This window comes from Sapajus apella, unplaced genomic scaffold, assembly GCF_009761245.1.
Source record: "Sapajus apella isolate SASKATOON/1434 unplaced genomic scaffold, GSC_monkey_1.0 scaffold41, whole genome shotgun sequence".
Classification (NCBI taxonomy): domain Eukaryota; kingdom Metazoa; phylum Chordata; class Mammalia; order Primates; family Cebidae; genus Sapajus; species Sapajus apella.
In genome coordinates this window covers 3,638,483-3,660,641 of record NW_022436981.1, presented here as the reverse complement: position 1 = coordinate 3,660,641, position 22,159 = coordinate 3,638,483, and the positions used below count along the sequence as shown (strand labels likewise).

Below are 22,159 nucleotides of genomic sequence, written 5' to 3'. Positions count from 1 at the left end.
AAGCCAGGAAAGCACAAGGAGCAACAGGCGACTCCTGCAGAACTGAAAATGCCTTTGAGATGAGGTGATGCTGGGTTGAGGAGAAGTGAGCCAATCAGATTCGCTGAAAGCCAGCCCTCAGTAAAGGTCATGGCAGGACACGCCTCAACATCTCAAATTAAGTCTCAGATGCCATCAGGAACTCTGGTTTGACTAGATGGAAGTGGAATTTAAAATGAAGGCTTTCTAACCTGGAAACCAAAACGTGGTCTCTAATTCTGACCTTGCCTTATTGTAGTGGCTTTTGAGCATTCCATGACCAATGTGTGCCTCAGTAACCCCGTTTTCAAGGTGACTGTAAGAGGCAGACTAAAAGAGATGATGAAATCCACCTTGCCAGCCTCACAGGTGTCCTATAACTTCAGAGACGATAACATCAGGACATTCTTCTGAATTACTTAAAGAATGACAGAGGATAAATAGGATTCTTTATTACTGCTATTATGATGAAATTCATCAAATTGCCTGTGGGGTATGTTTTTTGAAATCCTGAAACACCATTTCATTCTTAATTATGTAACAGTTTTCACCTTGTGAAAGTTCTTAACGGAAAGTCCCCAGGACCCCATCGTGGGAAATTAAACCCCTGGAGAAGTAGAAAATGCTACTAAAATATGTCCTTCTGACCCCAAACCAGGAGCAGGTTAATGCAAGAAGATGATTCGAGTATGTTCAGTGGTGAACTGGGTGCAGCTGGCACCCCTTAACGGATAAAACTGGTTCCAAGAATGAGTCATACTGATTATACCCTTGGAACATCATTCATAAATATCATCTGTCCCCAAAGACTTCCAAAACACAGGAGTCATGGCAAAACACACACACATATATACATGTAAGCAAGACTTCTAACAATCAGGCCATTGTTCGCAGCAGAAAAACCAGGCACACCCTTTATCTAAGATAAAAAAGAAAATGCAAAAAGCAATCAAATGAAACCTATCTTGCTTAACCTGAAAAACAACAGTTGGATTAAAGCATGTCTATGATCCATTTTCAGCAAGCCACCTTCCTGGGAGCATTTCAGTGAGCAGGAAGCTTTTTGGGGCCAGCCCTCCCCTAAACAAAAGAAGTGTTCCTTGCCACCTGTACTCATGTCCTCTTTGTGGCTACCTTCCCAGTTCAGTCCCATCCTCACTCAAGGGGTACAGCACCTCTGGTTAATTAAACTTTCTTCTTTTCTGTAAAAATAAGTTATCCGAAAATAGTAGGGTTTTTTTGTTTGTTTGTTTGTTTGTTCATTTTTACTAGGGAATAAAACTTAAGAAACAAATGTTAATTTCAGGCACCTACAGGCTCCTGGAGAGGGGGCAAGGCCAGGTGAAGGTATTATGTATAATCTTCTCCCCAGTTCCACAAGGGAGAACCTCAATTCAGCACCTCACAGGATTCCTCCCACCTCTCCCTTCATCCCTGCACAGAGCAGAAAGTCTCGAAAGGGCTAGCCATATACATGGCCACTTGGTCCAACTGTGGCATCTTACCCCAGATGAAACTCTGCAAAGTATGCCTTTCTACAAAAAATGGCCTGAGAAAAGCTGGCCAGCCACATAGTGTGAGGCCAGGTGTAGAATATGTTCACCCTTGCTGAGCCTGCAGCAGTGGGATAGAAGTTGAGAGGTTTCAGACTCCGTCCCCAACCTGTTGGTGTCCTTGCCTTCTTGTGCGCACCTCAGAGGTACACGCAGAACTCCGCCCCCATGGTCCCACCCCACTGCTCTTCCCTTTACTACGTTTCAAGAGCTAGGAACTAACAAGAGCTCTGCCTGCTGCATATGAAAACTTCAGTGAGGCCATCACTCCCACACCCACAGCCTGCAATAGCACCAGTCCTAAAAGAAATCACACACACACAACTGCCTGCCCTTGAGAGGGCATTAGACATACCACTTTCCACTGGACACACATCTAATTTGCCCACCCAGAGACAGTCACTCAAAGCAGGAACTATTCTAGCGTTGATTCTGCATGTTAAAAACACTCATACAAAGAGAGAGGGAGGCAGACAGAGAGAGAGACAGAAGGAGAAAGATAGAGATGGAGACAGACGGGTGGAAGAGAGGGATAGTGAAAGGGAGAGAGGAAAGGGAGTTTTCATAGACGACTAGGGCTAAAAGGCACCTCCTTTCACTTTGTTCAATAGTTATAGGTCTCTTGAGGTTTTGTCTTTATTCTGAGTTAATTTTGGTAACATGCTTTAATAGGAAATTGTCCACTTACATTTTCAACTTTATGGTATAAGGTTATTTAACAAATGCCTATAATTTTAAACTCCTATGTTTATGTTTATGTCCTTTGTATCATAGTTTGTTCATGCTTAATTTTTCTGCAGATATCCAGTAGTCTTTAAAGAACAGCTTTTGGCTTTCAGCAATCCTCAGTCAAATTTTGCTTCCGTTTCATTAATCCCTTCTCACACTATTACTTTTCCCCTCGTTCTACTTTCTTCATCTTTACCCTTCTATTTCTCCTAACTTCCTAAGTTGGAAATTTAGCTCATTTCTTTTCTTTTTTCTTTTCTTTTCTTTTCTAATTGTAATGATGCCCACTCTCAGACGATTACACAATCACTGCAAACCTCCCTTGAATCAGCCTCACTTAGAAGAATATGAACAAGAAACACAGCACGCCTGCAGGCCAGGATCAGACCCTGCTCTTCATAGCAATCCTCACGGTAGTTCGGTAGTTCAAGGGCTAGTCTCTTGTTTTTGAAATGAGGAAATTGAGACCTAGAGAAAGAAACAGTTGTATAAAAATCAACAGCAAGCTGGACCTAGACCCTAGGTCCTCTCTTTTCAACGTTGTATTAATTCGAAAACTAAGGTCACCGCTTAAGTAGCAGCTGTACCTCCCATAGTGTCATGACATCTTTGACTCTCTACTTCATTTGCTTCATCTGCCAACTAGAAATACAATCCTTCTCTTGCCCCTCCCAGATCACAATCTTTGGAAGAAAAGAGCCGGCCATATTTAAGAGTTTTTCTTTGGTTGTTTGGTTGTGTAATGTTGTTGGGGTGTGAGAGTGGAAGTGTGCTGAGTCAGCAAAGGGGGACAGTGGTCATTGTGGGTAAGTGTCATTAAAAACTGGCCCTGTTCATGATGGAGTTTGGTTGAGGTCAGGATGTCTTCGTTTGCATGATCCATGATCTTAGCACATATCATTTAAAATTAGCACCAAAGTGAGTTCCCCACTGATAAGTACCAAGTACCTTTTAGTTCTTCAGATTACATCAGTGGGTATAGCAGGTCCCCATAGAATTCAACAGAGGAGAGAAGTTTTGCTCAGGGCTTTGATACCTCATGATCTGGGAGGGCCAGAAGGAATGGACTCACATTTATTTGGGGCCAACTCTATGCCAAAGACGTTGATAGGCATCTTCCCTACCATATTTCTTTTTGGAAGAGTGTTAATTACAAACTTAATTTCTTGTTATAGATCTATTCGGATTTTCTATTTCTTCTCTAAAGAAGTTGGTTTTGAGCCTGGCATGGTGGCTCACACCTGTAATCCCAGCACTTTGGGAGGCCGAGGTGGATGGATCACCTGAGGTCAGGAGTTTAGGACCAGACCTGGCCAACATAGTACAACCCAATCTCTATTGAAAATACAAAATTAGCCAATTGTGGTGGCACATGCCTATAATCTTAGCTACTTGGGAGGCTGAGGTAAGAGAATCCCTTGAACCCAGGAGGTGGAAGTTACAGTGAGCCAAGATCATGCCACGGCACTCCAGCCTGGGCAACAGGAGCGAAACTGCATCTCAAAAAAAAAAAAAGAAGTTGGTTTTGGTATTATTTCTCTCTAAGGTTTTATTCATTTCAACAACATTGTCTAATTTGTTTCCATAAAGTTGTTTATAGTATCCCCTTAATCCTTTGACTTTCTGCAGGGTCATTGCTAATTTTGGTAATTTGCATCATTCTTTGGCCAGTCTAGCTACAGTTTTGTCACTTTGGTTGACCTTTCCAAAGAATCAGCTTTGGTTTCCCTAAATTTCTCTGTTGTTTTTCTGTTTACTGATTCATTCATTTCCACTTTAATCTGTATTATTTCCTTCCCTCTGCTGGTTTTGGGCTTAGTTTTCTCTTCTTTTCTCTAGTATCTGAAGATATAAACTAAGATTATTAATCTGAGATCTTTCTTCTTCTCAAATCCATATGCATGAAGTTATAAATATCCCTCTTACAGAATGGTGAAAGGAACTTTGAAAGCCAATTCCTCTATAAAGCCAAGAACATTGGCAAAAATGTCAAAATGAAATTTTTTCAGAACTCTAAATTAACTAAAGACTTGTAATAATCCAAGGAACACTTAAGGATTAGCTTTCCCGTTTCTGCAACAAAGGCAGTTGGAGCTTTGATAGAGATAGCATTTAATCTACAGATAAATTTGAGTAGGAGAATCATCTGATATGGTTTGGCTGTGTCCCCACCCAAATCTCATCTTGAATTGTAGCTCCCATAATCCCCATGTGTCATGGTAGGGACCCAGTGGGAGGTAATTGAATCACGGGGGCAGATTTTTCCTGTGCTGTTCTCATGATAGTGAATAAGTCTCACAAGGTCTGATCTGCCCTTTATAAAGGGCAGTTCCCCTGCCACATGCTCTCTTGCCTGCCACCATGTACGACATGCCTTTGCCCCTCCTTTGCCTTCCAACATGATTGTGAGGCCTCCCCAGCCATGTGGAACTGTGAGTCCATTAAACCTCTTTTTCTTTATAAATTACCCAGTTTGGGGTATGTTATTATTAGCAGCATGAGAACAGACTAATACACCATCTTAGCAATATTAAATTTTCTGATCCATGAACATGAAATGCCTTTCAATTTTTTTAGGTCTTCTTTAATTTCCTTCATCCATGTTTTGTAGTTTTTAGTATATAAGCTTTATACTCCCTTGGTTAAATTTGTTCCTGAGTACTTTCCTTCTTGATTACATTATAAATAGAATTGTTTTCTTAATTTCATTTCAGATTATTCATGGCTACTGTATAGAATTACAACTGATTTTTATACATTGATATTGTATCCTGCAACCTTACTGGACTAGTTTCATTGCTCTTAAAGTTCTTCCCTGTGGAATCCCTAGAATTTTCTATATACAAAATAACTTCATTTACAAGTGGGGATAGCTGAATTTCTTCCTTCCCAATCTGGTTACCTTTTTATTTCTTTTTCTCATCTGATTTCCCTGGCTGAAACTTCCAGCGCAATACTGAATAGAAGTAATAAGAGCATCCTTATTTCTTACTTTAGGAAGTTTTCAACCATTAAGTCTGATTTTAGTTCTGGGATTTTCATAGATGTCCTTTATGGCTGGTGGGTATGTAAAATGGTGCAGTCACTTTGGAAAACTTTTTGACAGTTCCTCAAAAGCTTAAGCATAGAGCTCCCATGTGGCCTAGCAATTTCACTGGTAGGTTTATGCACCCAAATAATTGGAAGCATGTGTCCACATAAAAACCTATACATGAATGTATAGCAGCATTATTCATAATAGCCAAAAAACCCAGAAACATTCCAAAGTCAATCAACTAAAGAATGGATAAACAAAATGTGGTATATCCATACAATGTATTATTAAGCCATGAGAAGGATGGATATACTGATACATGCTACAAAATGGATGCACTTTGAAAACATTATGCTAAGTGAAAGAAGGCAGACACAAAAGGCCACATATTGGATCATTCAATTTTTATGAAATGTCCACAATGACCAATCCATTGCAATAAAAATTAGATTCGTGTTTGCAAAGGAATGGGGGAAGGAGGCAATAGGCGGTGACTGGTAATGGATATAGGGTTTCTTTTTGAAATAATGAAAATGTTCTGAAATGGCTGATGATAGTTGCAAAACTTGGTAAATGTAGTAAAAGCTATTGAACTGTCCACTTTAAAAGGATCAATTATATGGTATGTGAAGTATGTATCAATAAAGCCATTATTTAAAATTTTTCTAAGCACTTTAGCTGCATCATGTATATTTTGATGATGTAGTTTTGTTTTCATTAAGTTAAAAATATTTTATTGTTTCCTTTGTGATGTGTTGTTCAATTTCCAAATACTTGGAGGTCTCCCATATTTACATCTCTTGTTAATTTCTAATGTAACACCACTATGTTCACAGAAATACCTTGTATTATTTAAATGCTTTTAAATTCATTGACACTTTGCTTTATGACCTAGGATATAGTATGTTCAGGAGAAGTTTCTATATATACTTGAAGAGAATGTGTATTTTGCTGTTTTTGAGTGGATTTCCATACATCTATAGAAATAGATGTTGGTTAGGTCAAGTTGGTTGATAGTATGTTCAAGTCTTCTTAAATCCTTAATGATTTTCCGGCTAGCTATTTCACCAGTTATTGAGAGTGGGATGTTAAAAGCTCCAACTATTGTCAAATTATCTCCTCCTCACTTCAGTTCTTTCCATTTGTGCTTCATATATTTTGGGACTGTGTTCTTAAGCCTATATAAGTTTATAACTTTTTTATCTCCCTGGTGAATTGATATAATTATCATTATAAAATGTCCTTCAATAATACTTTTTGTCTTAAAGTATATTTCATCTGACTTTAATGTATCCAATTCTAGCTCTCTAATCGTTTCTGTTTATATAGTATATCATTTTCCATTTTTAAAAATCTACTTGTGCCTTTGAATCTAAAGTGTGTCTCTCGAAGATAGCACATAGTTTGATCTTGTTTATTGTCTAGCCTGACAATCACTGCCTTTTGATTGAAGTATTTAAATCATTTGCCTTGAATGCAACTACTGATATGCTTGGATTTACATCTTCCATGTTCTATTTGTTTTCTATAAATTCCATGCCTTTTTAAATTAAATTTAAATCTGTTCCTTCTTTACTACATTCCTTTGTGTCAAATAGGTATTTTCTAATATGGCATTTTAATTCCTTTATTGGCTTTTAAAACTATTTTTAAAATTATTTTCTTACAGTTACTTTAGGGATTACAATATGTAGCTTAATTTATCAAAGTACACTTTGGATTAGCACTAACGGAATTCCAGCACCATATTGAAAAACTTGTTCCCATACATCTCCATTTTATCTCTTTTCCTTTGCACCATTATTATATATATTAAATCTTTATATGTTATAAGCCCAACAATACAGTTTTATAAATATTGTTTTACACAATGATCTTTTAAATCTGATATGAGAAGAAAAGAGAAAAATATATAATACAGTTCTTATATTTATCTATGTAGTTACCTTTTCCAGTGTCCTTTCTTACTTCATGTGGATTCAAGTTATTCTCTGGTGTCATTTCCTTTCAGCCTAAAGGATTTCCTTTCATATTTCCTGTAAGACAGGTCTGTTAGCAATGAACTCTCTCAATATTTCTTTTTCTGGGAGAGTGTTTAATTCACCTTCATGTCTGAAGGACAATTTTGTTGAATATAATATCCTCAGTTGACTTTTTTCTTTCAGGATTTGAATATGTTATCCATCGTCTTCTAATTTCCAATGTTTGTGACGGAAATTCAACTTTAATCACATTGTTATTCTTGTGTACGTAATGTGTTGTTTTTCTCTTGCTGCTTTCAAGTTTTTCTCTTTGTCTTTTAATGGTTTGACTATGATGTGTTTAGGTATAGCTCTTTTTTTCTTATACTACTTGTTTGTTGAGCTTCTTTGATATTTAAATTAATTTTAAAATCAAATTTTGGAACTATAAAACTATTATTTCCTTAAATATTTTGTCTGCCTCTTCTCTCTTGCTTCTCCTTCAGAAACACATATTACACAAATGGTGTATGCTTGGTAAAGTCCTACAGATCTCTGAAAATCTGTTCACTTTTTGTCATGCTATTTTCTTTCTATTCTCCAGTTTAGATTATTCCTATTCATTTATTTCATGTTTGGCAATTCTTTCTATTGCTGTTTCAGATCTACTGTTGAGGGACTTTAGTGAATTTTTCTTCTCACTATTGTTCTTTTCAACTCTAGAATGTCATTCTTTTATACATTTTTCTCCCGTTTATATTCTCTATTTGATGTGTCAACACCATACTTTCCTTTAATTCTTTAAATACAATTTTTTTAGTTCTTTCAGCATGTTTCTTATATCTTCTTTGAGGGCTTTCTCTGCTAAGTCCAAAATCTGGGGTTTCTCAAAGACAGGTTATTTTGGTGGCTTTTTTTTTTCTGTGTATGAATCATACTTTCCTGTTTTTTATATGTCTTGTAATTTTTTTGTTGAAAACTGAACATTTCGGTTAATATATTGTAGCCACTCTGATTCCTTCTCCCTAAAGGTTGTTGTTGCTGCTTTGCTTGGTTGACTGGTGACATTCTTGGACTGACTCTTTAGAGTCTGTCTTCCTGTAGTGTGTGGCTCCTGCTGTATCTGCTCAAGTTTTTTAAATTTTTATTTTTTTAATCCCAACTTCTACACCTTATGTTTAGCAAGAGATATGTGGATAATTAGGGCCCTCTCTGGTCACTATTGAGTGTGTGCACAGCTTTGCCTCTGTGTGCAGCCTTCCAGAATTCCAAAAATGTTATCAATGGCCACAGTGGCTATCCCACTCCTTGGGTCTTCCTGTTCTTTTTGGGGGCAAGTTGCCTTTCTATTGCTTGCCTGAACCAGGAATACAACTTCAGGATGACTGCAGTATTGGCCTTTCTTATTCATTTGCCATTAAGATGGTTACTGTTTTAACAGGGTTTTCCTGCACTTCACTCCAAAGCACGTCAGCCCCCTCCACCAGCAAACCTGCTGGGTTTAATGGCTTTTCATGCTCTTTTTGGAACTACTGTGCTGATGGAACTGGAGTAGGAGTTGGGGAGGTGAGAGCAGTCCAGTTTATAGAGGCACAGACTCCCTTTGTTCTTAATTAAGGTTCAGCAGTTTGTAATGAATAATTAATTCTCAATTTGTTGTGTATCTCTAGTTAATTTTTCATAGTCCCAAAATAGTTGTTTTTTACAATTTTGTCCTTTTTTTACAATTTTGTCCAGTTTCATTGTTGTATTTGGGGAGTGTTGGACAGGCCTCTCATTCCACCGTTCCAGAAGTTCCACAAGTCTCCATTCTGTGTTTCATTTCATCTTCATAAATACTAAGAGGTAATTTTGTTATTACCGATTTATGGATGATGACACAAACTTCAGCATGGTTAAGTAACTTGCTAGAAGTCATGACTCATATTTCTCAAAGGTAGTAGAGTTTTGAGGATTCTACACCAGAATCTGATTTGTTCCTGAATCTTTGAAGACACCCCCCCTTATAGAGATGCCATCTTTAAGAATTTTGTGTATCTTGACAAGGTTAGGACTCAACACTATTGTCTTGATAGTTCAGGTAATTCTATTTTGGTGTTGATGATGCAGATGGAAGTTGTTTGTATGATGTACAACCCATGTTCCAGATGCCAAGCAATGTGCTATGGTATTTCAAATGTAATCCTCATAGCAATGCTGGAAGGGAGTGAGACCTAGTCATGCCCACTATGAAAATTTGGAAGCTGAGACGCAGAAAAATCTCATGTTTTAAGTGGTAGAGATAGGATTCAAACACAGACTTCAGATTCTAAGGGCTAGTGTTGGACATAGTTCAATAGTCTCCCTCAACTGGAATGTCATCCTGCTAAAATAAAGTGGGAAACTGGGAAGAGCTCTGAGAAAATAAATAAAAATAGTAAAAGATTTAGAAATATAAATCAAGGGAGAAAACTAACATTAGGGGCAATTTGGCCTAGAGAGGAGCTAAAAATAACAATCTTTTACTACATGAAGTGATATTAACATTTGCTGATAAGCACTAAATTTTTATTTCATTGAAGGAAAAAGCAAAGCAAAGCAATAGAAGTGTATTTCCATTTCATCAGGAAAATCTTGCTTCTTTTAAGGATTCAGGAGATGCTTTAAAGTTTGTTACCCAAAAGATTATGTCATCTTCTTCTTCAACAACTAATTGTTTGCCAGTTCTCCTTATAATATGGCTTAGGTAAAAGCAGGGGGTGACACACAAGATGTTTTCAGCCCTACCTGCCCTTCCCAAATTAGAACAGCAGACTCCACATCCAACTTCCCTGTTGCCTAAGTCCCATATCCTGTTCATCTCTGTGTTTCCATACCTCTCTCTTGTTCATGTAACCAATTAAAGCAAGACTCTTGCAAGATACACCCCCTTCAGGCAGGCCAAATCTATGCTTATCAGGAGTAAACAACTTCTATGTGAGCTCTAACACAGAAGTGTGTAAAAGCCCCACTTGCTCGAGTATTTCTTCCTGATTACCATTAAAATCCCCATTTAATACTTTGGGTTAAGGTATAGTCTCTGGAATGTGACTGGTAAAACACATGCATCATGGTGGCCACATCTATTTCCATAGATGCACACATCAATTTGGCTAGGCATCCCTTTGGGAGAAGGACTGGCTCTAAGTTAACACCAGTTTACATCAGGGTAAGTTTGATTTGTGGACAAGAAAGGTAGAAAGGTTGAGCTTTTGCCTTGGTGGATAAATGAGTCCATGGGTACTGAGAAAGGAAAAGTGAATGAGAGGAGGGCAAGCTCACATTCAGAGAAGCGGCATGACACATTTGTTCTTCACAATTGTCCTTCAGTCCAGTCTTGACAAAGATCATCCAAAATTTATTCTTTGGAGCCAAAAATCAGAAATGGGGACCTAAATCCTATGCAACCTTGGCTGCATCTCCGCCAGCCAGCTGGAACCATAGCATATGTTTTTACATTCGCTTTTATATGAACTTCATTTTGCCAGCAATTTCATTAAAACCCACTTCTAGAGCTGATATGTGCAACTTGAAATCCTCCAGATGAATAAGTTCTGTAGATGGTGACAACACTCCCGCCACACTCCATGGATCAAATTGCTCTTTATCCACTTGACTTGGCCGGAATGTAAAGGTAAACGCCAAGCAAATGCTATGAAATCAATAGCTACAGAGGGTTGGTTTTGGGTTTTTTCCTCTACGTAGGCTCCAAAGGAGACTGACACGCAGATTAGACAAATCACTTTTCATAATCCTAAGGACTGCTGCACGATGCATCCAGAGTATTAATCAAAGGCTGAGACCAAGTAAAATGTGAATTAAATTTCTTAATGGAGAGAGACATGAACTTTCTATCCTTAGATCTCTGGCTGTGGACGTCTGTAAGGCAATGAAAAATTCAGCTACCCAGTTTATAATATTCTGAGAGATATATCACCAAGTGACACAACTTATCATGGTTACAGTTTCTGTTTGGAAAACTCGGTTTCCGATGCGGTCAAAGGGAGCTCAGGGGCTGCTGGCAGAGAATTTAAGGGTAACCCTTGAAAACCAGAGTCCTGTGTGTTTGGGGTCATTTGAAGATCCTTTCTACCACTGGGGGCTTGCCTGAGTCTCGAGCAAACACCAGACACTTAACTTCTTTTATTTAGTCCGTGGAATTGCAATGAAGTGAAATCGTTTGCTTTCTATGCCAACAAAGCCAAGATGAACCTAAAAGAAATTAGACTGAAAGCGAATAAGATTTCATGCTAAAATTGAAAATAACCCTTTGTCATGGCCACATGTGAAGATAAAGTCACTGCTGTGACACTGGTCAAGTTAAGGATGAATGGCAAGAAAAAATGAAAAGTTAGTAAAAGTGTTTGTAAACAGAACTTTTTCTTCCTGCTCTCTGCAAGCACTGCAGAGTAAGTTAGTACAACCGTCTACCTCAGAAGGAATGAACCTAGCAGCAGCTGGAGATGATTCCACTTCATCTAAGACTGTCTCCAGCTCTTTGAGGATGGATGGGGCCGTGAATCCACATGGAAACATTATAGGATACAGTATTTGTATGTGGGCAACTTTTCCCTAAGTCATTAAAAGCCTTTTATGGGCATTATCTGACTTATTTCCATTTCTACAACCTTCTGGTAGATGGTGGGACTATAAATGGGAACACATATCAGAAATCCATAAAGCCTACATTAGGAAGAATCAATGACTTCCCTAGGATAAAGCCAGCTGGTGGGAAGGAATTTGAGGCATTCAGCTTTTCCAAGGAGTTGGAGGCTGCAGGATTGCATGCGTCCTCCTGCATAAGCACACACGTACAAACACACAAGTCTGAACCTCTCTGTGACTCAGTTTTCTCCATTTCTAAAGTTGGGGTTACAGTGTATAGAATTTTGATGAGGATTCAAGGAGATGATCTAAGTAAAAAATAGTAATAATAGTCCATAATAGAAAGGCAGTTCCTGTTAATCCCTTTCCTTTCTCCTCCTCACTGCCACATGCATCCAGAAAATGGGCCAGCCATAAGAGGCAGAAAACATGAGTTTGGCAGCGGAAGGAGTGATGCATCTAACAACCTGTCAAACAAACTGAGTATACTATATATTCTAGAGTGTACACGGTCTGGGTTAAAGCAACATGCTAAAATGTATTTTGCATTTTGTCAGGCTGTTACTAATGCACTGAATCACTGGCTGAAACCTCAGCCTCTTCCACCATGTCCATCTGCTTCTCTCTGCCTCTACTGGTGTTCTTAGTAATTGGGAGGAGGGGAATTTCCCTGCAGTTGAGAGACCCCATGAGATTTTCAACAATTGTGCAGTAAATCTTAAAGATCTATCCCTCCTCGAATGCAGTATGCTATGGCACACCAGGTTACAAGATGCATAATTAGAGCTCATTCGGCTGACAGATTAATGGGGTTGTAGCAAAGGCCAGATAGCAGTAAATTGGGCAGCTAAACACAGCAATCTCTGGCATAACCTCAGCACTAAATTGCACATCTTCTGCAATGTGTTGGCCACTTCTCACAGATTCTTAAAAGTGTATCTGTTTTATGAGGTGTTTTCCTTTTAAGGAACTCAGCATAAATACTTTTGTGGGCAACTTGGCCTACTGGTATTCAGCACTTTCATTGCCCCAACTATTTCAGAATCACCTACTTAATATCTATGTAATATATTGTCATGGTCTATTATTGGAAGAACAGCTAAATGTAACAACATTGACTTCTTAGTAGCACTTATACTCTTGCTAACTAGCTTAAAGAAAGACTAAAAAGCTCATAATTATTGTACATGTTTTTATGACCCAATTCTCTTAAAACTTGGTTAAAAAAAAGGAAAGTAAATTCCAGAGTGTTCAGATGGGTGAAACAAATGGACCTGACTGATTTGGGTATTTTCATTCTATATAGGACAGCTCACCACGATGACACAATGTCAGACAAATTCACACCCATACTGCTGGCAGTGAGATCTTCTCTCCCAGGGTCTCTTAATTCTTTTCCACCTCTTTTCAGATTTCTCCAATTTTGAGAGCATCTTTCCAAACCCACAACTCCTTTCTGCCTATTAATAGTTTCCTTTTTGCCTATGTCTCTAACCCTTCTCTAAATGAGAGGGTCTTTGAATGATTTGTTTGTGTACACGCTAAAAGAATTTTTCTAATTCCATTTTTAAGATGACGCCTAAATGTCATCAACATATGTTTACGTTGTTACAAAGGATAGTCTGTGCACTCTGCTGTGCATTCGCTATATTTTCATCACAACTTTCTCGCAAGAGATTCAGGTGATTCTGTTTATGTCTGCCAGATGACCTCAATGGCAAAGCAGTCCTCACGGTCAATCCAATTAGCCAAATCATACTCACTTTCTCATGGAGAAAATCTAACTCTATTTTCCAATTCAAATGAGTATGTTAATATGTCTCCCCAGGGCAACGAATTCATTTCTGAAATGTCATCCTGATAGACAGAGGGATGATGAGTAGGTAGATGGATAGTCCTGACACTACGTACATGCATGGAAGCTTGCCAGGAGTTTGCCATGGGACAGAATAGTGCTCTACCCCCTTTCAATATCTCCCCACCATGTTCTTTTTTGTTTGTCCTCCTGGGGCTGTAGTTTGGGAGAAATGTCTCTCAAATTGGTCCCCATTCTTTGGAGACCCAGAGGATATTTAGACCCTGAGGAAATGCTCCATCGGTGGGAGGGGGATAGGTGAAAGGATGCCTTTTATTTTAAAAGTGTGAGAAGGACAACTGTGAAGGGATGGTGGGACAGGGAAACGAGAGGTGTGTTCTCAGGCTGGTGAGTTTTAGGAAAAGATGCACATGAAAGTTGAGCATCTGCAAATCAATGGCACTAAAGCCGCCTGCATCTTCATAACGCCTTTGAAGAAAAGTCTTCAGGTGCTCCCAGAGGGATGCACACCACAGCATGAAGATGGCTGCTCTTGATCAAACACACAAGCCTGGGTTCATTCTGGGGCAAGCAGTGAGAAACACTTGCTGTGCCAATATCTTCCTCTGTTCCTCTAGCCACAAGAGACCTCCCCAAGGGTGACTCACTCATTTATTCACTCAACAAACACCCTCTTTATGTGACGCTCAGTGCTATGTGTGCTCCCTTGGCTTTGCATTCTAGGGGTCATCTTGGATAATCACTGCCGTCAAAATATGGAGACTCCTATCAGCCCTCATTTGTGACAACTTCTTGTCATAACAAAACCAGGGTGTGTACAGACAGCAACTGGTGACTTGGTTAGAAAAATTTACATAGGGTATTTCCAGATGCTTGAGCCATCTAGATTCCAGATCCAAAATAAAAGAAAATAAAGGAGGTGGGAGGGGAGCCTGAGGGAAGAGGTCATATCCTAAACTCATCATTAAATTGCCAGGAAGTGTGAGTGATGAAAATGGCCAGGAAATAAGAGCCTTTGGTGAATTGGGATCTCGCTAATATTTAATTGGGTCTCCGGTGAGACATTTAAATCTATGGACAGCTATCAAGGGTGAGAATTCTACTCTAGTGGCCCCCAAATGATTTCACCTTCACTTTCATTTTAGTGATGGAGGAAAGCCAGGACATTTGCTAAAATATTTGAACTGTGGGTATGTGTTTTAATGCCTGCATGTGTGTGGTAGTTACCATTGAGGAAATTCAGAGCTTGATGATCTCTTTCAGCACATCAGTTACCAAAAACCAGGGCAGCCACACTGGAGGTCTGGTCACCCTTGTACATGCCCTGGATTACTCAGTTTCTTAAAACAGTTTTTTCCAAGAAGGATGGCTAGGAAATGACCATCTTCACGTTTTCTACAAGTATTTATAAACCTCCTTAAGGCTGAAACCAAGGTACTTTCAAATAAACAAAAATAGTTTGCAAAGCACTCCATAGCCTCTGCACTCCAAGCCCCCTCAAAATAAACGAAAAGGTAAAATGCTGTGTGTGTGTGTGTGTGTGTGTGTGTGTGTGTGTGTGTGTGTGTGTGTGTGTTTTCTAAATTCCACCACATCATCACAGGCTTGGGGACCAGAGTCAGATAAGAAAATCGCTGGACAGCAGGGGATGGGGAGGGTGGGGAGGGATAACATGGGGAGAAATGCTGGATACGGTATACACCTAAAGTAAAATTAAAAAAAAAATACAAAAAATTTTTTAAAAAAAGGAACTCAAAAGTATATTTTTGAATAAATGTTTAAATGAATAAACCAAAAAAAAAAAAAGAAAAGAAAATCACACTGGACCAGGAGGAAGGAGACAAAAGTTTTAATCTCAGGTTTATGATGGGACCAAGAGAGTTTTGAAAAGGGTTAGGACCCTCAGCCCCACACTCGTCATATAATCTTCGACAAGTTACTTAACCGCCCTTAGCCTCAGTTTTCTCATCTGTGGAAGGATGAGCCTACCTCTCAGTGAGTTGTGAAGAATCAAATGAGATTAGGCATGGTAAGTGCTAAGCCTCACTGTCATATTTGCTATTACTGTTTGTGGCATGGGGAAAGTAAGTGGCTCCGTGTCTCCAGACCCCTATTTCCTCCTCTTCTCTGTCCATGTAGAAAAAAAAACAAAAACAGAAGCACATTTTATTGTTTTTAAAATGTAAGTTTTACTAAAAGGCTAATGGATCAAAGTCCAATTTCCGCCTCCATTAAATTGCAAATGTCTTAAAGCCTGGAACCAGAATCTTGCTTTAGCATTCCACCCCCAGCCCCCAACCCTGATCCCCTCCATTGCCTGACAGTGCCTTATACATGGTAGACTTCAATAAATATTTATTGACTTGAATCACCTCTACATTTAATTTTGTGATAAGGGAGTAAATGAGTGAGACAGTTTTTGTGGGGGCGTTAGGTGAGTCTGGGAGTCTGAGTGAGAGTAGGTGTGTTTATTGGTGATTTAGTGAGGGGAAGGGGGATGGCTGCCCATGGGTATAAACATTTCTGTAATTACTGAAACTGCTTTAACTGACCCAAGACTTCACAGGAACATAAATCTCTGTCTAGCAGACAGAAATGCTGTTATTTAAAAAAAAAAAAAAAAAAAAAAAAAGAACTTATTCAACCAACCCTCAAATGAATCAGATTTTGAAACTGATCTTCCAAAGATAAATTTGTGTGAGGAGAAAATGAGTTGCACTTTTTCCATCTTTGCCCTTTCTTGTCTTTGTTTATCAAAAACATCACCTAGAAGAGGACTTTTTCACACTTCAGAAAACAACTAAAACCAACCCCTGCTTTTCTGTGGGGTCTCCACTTATCTCCTCTGTAAATAACACCAAGTACAGATTAAGCCCTTTGAAACAAGCACGGGTATCCAAGAATCTACTTCAGAAACCTAAAATTAAAAACAAATCTAAACAGTGGATATTAATTTACATATATATATATATATATGCATTTTAAATAAATGAAAGAAAAAATAAAAACACTAAGTGTTGAACCTGACTCATGGATTTGTGATGACTCACTTCAAGAAAATGCTCGGGTAGAAAACGCACCTCACTTCTACCTCTAGGAAATTCCCTTTTCATGGGAATGAAAATCTCAGCTTCCATGCTCTCAGATCTGGGGACCCATGACATGGGGAAGTGGATCTGTCACCCCACCTTGAAGCTGCAAACCCGAAGGCAGGCCAGTGCTTTCTTTCTAACCAGATCATATTTTTCTATCTGAACGATTTTACGGTGGGGGCTTAAGCAACTTCCTACATTTCTGTTGTTGCTCTCAATTTCTTCTACTTGGACCGAAACCCCTACAGGGAAGCTGTAAAGAAAATAGAATAAATAAAGAAGGAAGAAAATGTTTCTCTTCTCTTTCCTCCCTAAACCCCCTCATAAACATCCCACCCCAGGTCACAAAATGTATGGCGAGCGTTAAGCCTTGGCAGTATTTTGACACGGAGCACAGTCCTTTTCTCCTCCCTTTTCCTTTGAGGTTCATCTTGCAGCCCAGGGCTCTGTTCCCCTGCCAACTTGGTGGGAGTGTTTAGTGACTGGAAGGCTGTGGCCTGCTCTCCCCAGAACTTCACACTTCATTTTTCCATATCCCTAGGAGCAGCAGCAAATATTTCACCAGCCTGGTTTGCCGGCTACTGCCATAAATCAGACTTAGGCCTCAAAAAAAAATCCAGATCTGTCAAGGCATTAAGCTTTTATTTTCTGACTCGATCCAGTGGTAAATGAGAGCTTGTATTTTCCTTTAAAACTGTAAAGGGATTTTTAAGGATTGTCGCTGGATGGCTGCCAGCTACGAAAGATACAATACAGAGTGTAACTGGTTAGGAGAGATTTGAAAAAGTCTTAAGTATGAAAAATGTCTTTTCTTAAAGGTTTTTCAATGAAATGGGAAACAAGGCTTAGATTTCATAAAGACTTAAAAAAAAAAAAAAAGACCCAAACTATTCATGAGAAAAGCATTAGGAAATGGAAGAGTCGCGCTCTTTGAGAAATATGAGTTATACTGCTGCGTGCTCTCTGCCATTGGCCCCCTTTCTTCCTCTCTCTTTCTCAGTGTACACAGATACTTGGGCCGGTTCATTAGTCAGTTCCTGCCATCATTACTGACGATATGACAGCAAGAACAAACAGACTAGACAGTTTTATGTGCTGTATATTAATTGCTTCATAATTTAGGCCTGCAAACCAGGACAGTGAGGAAAGTCTACTTGGAAAACCCCCTGCTTGAAATTCTAAGCAAGTTTGCAAGGTGCAAATCATGCCTATGAGATCACTTCTGAATATTTCCCCTGGTTGAGTAATCAAATCTTAAACTCCAAATGCTGAAAGCCAAAGCCTTCTTGCAGTTGAAAGAGAGATAGAGTTAAAATAGGTAGGTATCGCACCAAAACACCACGTACAGGAAATCTGGAAATAGGCGCAAGAAGCCAGGCTAACATCAGGTCCTAGGTGTAGAAAAACAGTCTGCTTAGATTTTGTAATGTGTCATGTTTCATTAAGGTGCACATTTAATTTCAGTAAAATGCAATTAAATGAGAGTAAACGTAATCTTTCCTCTGCCTAGTCTGGGTTGTTGCATACACTTGCAGCCTGGGGTCACAAGGAGGTGTGGGAAGTGGAGGAAGAAATCACTAAGGAAATAGTGAACCTCTATTTACAAAGGTTTCGAAGTAGCATTTAGATCAGGCTGAGACCAATCAAGACAGTAACAGGGCCGTTTAGACAAGGTGATCTGATTCTGTAGTCAGAAGAGCAGGGGATGAGGTAAGGGGGAGTGATGGGAACGCCCAATGGGATGTGGGAAGCCGAGGTCAAAAATGAGTAGAAAGGAGTATCATTATAAGGAGGGTTGGGGGAGGAACAGGCTGCCTCCGCTGACTCTTCAAGGACACCGTAGACCATTTACCCTACTGGTGAAGTTATTTATCAAAACCTCTCGCACTCCAACCTCAAGCTGGTTATTTGTGCTAAATCTTGGGTGTTCTCAAGGTGGGGCGTTGTTTTCCTGGGTGTTGCTCTTTCTTCTTGAAGGAGTTCAGAAGAACCTGAAACCAGACTTTCCGGCCTAACACAGTTCAAGCAATGGTCGAATCTTGGTACAATCCCAGAGTGGATCCGCTTCTGAAGTGCATTGCAGCTGACCTCCCTCCACCACTTCCAACCTTTCGGGACATGGAGCTGAACTATGGGTGTCTGGAGCCTCTCCAGGAGCACATCTCACGTCCCGCCTCTCACTCAGGGATTTATCCCACCCTTCCATTAGCTCTTCAACTTGCCGAGGTCTCTCTTGCCTCTGGTCTTTTCCTTCATCCTGTGACATTAACCCCAAAAGTCTGTAAATGGAGGTCCATGGGCCAAATCTTCCCTGCCCACTGTCTTTGCATGGCCCACAAGCTAAGAATTGTTTTCACATTTTTTAATGTTTTTTTTTAAATAAAATCAAAAGAAGAATACTTTGTGACATGTAAAAATTATAGGAAATTTAAATTTCAATGCCCTGAAGATTTATTGGAGCACAGCCATGTTCACTCGTTTACATATTGTCTCTGGCTGGTTTCACAGTATAACAGCACAGTACAGTAGCTGTAACAGAGATCATAGGACCTGCAAATATTAACTATCTGGCTATTTACAGAAAGTTTGCCAACACCCTGCTGTCCCTCCCCTGAGCAACCATATCACACTGAGCCTGACTGACCCATCTTCTTCCTTGATATCACTTTTCAGACTCACTCCCAGGCTAGCCGTTTCTGCCTGGAACATGCTACACTTCTTCATGCATAGTGAATATTTTGTACATTGAATTCATTTTAAAATGGTTTGCATTCAAACTACAAAATGGCAAAACTACTGGATGAAAACATAGTAAAACTCATCAATCAATCATAAACAATACCCTAATTGAAACCTGGAATAATAAATCTAGAAATGTTCGTAGTGGTTATCCATAAGTAGTGGCATTATGGGTGAGTTTAACATACTTTCGATTATCAATATTTTATACATTTTCATAATGTGTATTTTCTAGATTTTCTCTATAATGTTCCTGTTTAAAGAAGAGCTAATGGAAGGGTGTGATAGATCACTGAGTGAGAGGCTGGATTGCATAATGTTTCATGTTCTGAATTTTCTATAATATACATTCTATAATGTATAAATATTATTTTAATGGAACTTTTACAAAGATGTGTATTGAGCACCTTTTTCATGCAAGGCATTGAGCTAAGCACCATGGAAGATACACACATTTTGCCTGTTTGGGTTAAGTCTTCAAGAAAGCAACTATTATTTGCTGAGGAAACGTGTTTAGGTATTACTAGATAATATATACATGTCTATGTGTATGAGTCCCTTTTTCATTCCTTCTTCCCAGGGTTATCCACTTACTGTAAGCCATTGAATATGTCTATATCTTTTTTTTTTTTTTTTTTTTTTTTTTTGAGTCGGAGTTTCGCTCTTGTTACCCAGGCTGGAGTGCAATGGCGCGATCTCAGCTCACTGCAACCTCTGCCTCCTGGGTTCAGGCAATTCTCCTGCCTCAGCCTCCTGAGTAGCTGGGATTACAGGCACGCGCCACCAGGCCCAGCTGATTTTTTGTATTTTTAGTAGCAACGGGGTTTCACCATGTTGACCAGGATGGTCTCGATCTCTTGACCTCGTGATCCACCCGCCTCGGCCTCCCAAAGTGCTGGGATTACAGGTGTGAGCCACCGCGCCCGGCCAATGTCTATATCTTTTTAAAAACTGGGGTGAACATGTTTTACTCTACATTGAAGGTATTCTGTTATAGTATTATCCTTTTGTTTTTACACCCTTTAAAATAGTATTTTTTTGTTAATTTCCCAAAAACGTTTTGGGTGATCTTACGTGAGGTCAATTCCCGGGTGTGTTGTGGGCTTAGCTGCCATTGTGAGTGGTATTTCACGTTCTCTCATCATTCCTCGATGGCAACTGCTGGTGGATAATGAATCTTGAACCTGGCAATTTTGCTGGGGGAGGGAAAATATAAATAACACAATGAAGGAACCTCTTACTGATCTGTGCTGCAAACTGTGGAGGTGGGAGTCCGCACCTGTGGCCTAAGAGGCTGGGGTAGGGTGTGGCAGGGTGAGAGTGAGGGGGGACATCTCCATCTGTCACGGATGGTGTGTTCCACGCTTTTCATAACTGAGACCTCTGCAGGCCTGCTGCGTGTGCACCTGGCATGTCCTGACACCACACCACTGCCCTACTGACTACCCAGCACAAGCCCCTGGGGCAGGAGTGGCCACCTGCCTACGACCTGGTGGCCAGCCAGGGCGACTACGTCTACGGTCCGCACAGCTACGGCACCATCCCCGCCGTGCCCCCACTGCCACCCTGCCACTACCTCATCACAGGGATACCCACCCACCACCCCAGGGTCTACAACATCCACAGCCGGCACCAACTCCACCGTGGTCGTGGAAGGCTGTCCCATCTGCAGGGTCAGGGTGCTGGAGAACGCTTGACCTTCCTGGGCATCTTCCTGGATATCATCCTGTTTCCCTTTGGGCTCATCTGCTGTTTTGCCTTGAGGAAGTGAAGACGCCCCCACTGCGGAGCCACTTTCGCTTAAAGGGAACACCAGGCCCGGCTTTCCTACACCCAGCTCTGTTTTTCTAACGTAAATGTCGTGTACAATAGTTTTATCTGATTCAGCTTCAGGACTGTTTTGTAAAGCGAGGTGGGACTGGTGTGGCACACGACAGCTGCGGTTTCCAGAGCGTGGAGATGCAGAGCTGCTGCTCCCTCCCAAGGCTCATGGCAACTCAGTCAAGCACTGCTTTTGTTTTTGCAGTCTTCAGTTTAAGAAAGGTGAGAAAGAATGTTTTCAATAAATGAGATTCATACCATTAAAAAAAATACTATCCAGCACTGTCCACCAAGTAAGCTATCATTTCTTTTAAAAATCCCTGAACTTCCTCATGCCTTTCTACAGAGTCTCAATGAGGCTCTAAGCCCATAATCTTTCCTCCTATAAATACATTGGCAAGCAGCAGCCCTGGCTCTGCCCTCTCCCTCCTGAAGTGGCATCTGTGCCCTCCAAGCTATCCTGGTAGGTTTAAGATGGCCTCCAGCATCTGGCAGATGGTATTAGATAGAGTTCATTACTCTAGGACACACCTATCAGCTCAATCGCATCTGAAGAACATGGAATGATCTCAGCATCAGCGGTTTCAGGTCTTGGCTGGTCCCTTTTACCATCACCACCATCACTTCAGCTAAGTCACTCCATCGTCATAACTTCTCAGCTCTCCCAGTGACTTGCTGAGTATGTCATTTTGGCAGGTATAAAATGAGCTGGACAATATATGCTCTTTGTCCACACCCATGTAGTGTTGGGAATACGTTTCTGAGAGCCTTGT

General features: G+C 40.0%; 1 pseudogene; it reads left to right on the top strand.

Annotated features, from left to right (window-relative positions):
• The first annotated feature begins 20,994 nt into the window (after positions 1-20,994).
• On the top strand, positions 20,995-21,656 carry LOC116565774 (annotated as a pseudogene).
• Positions 21,657-22,159: the final 503 nt, after the last annotated feature.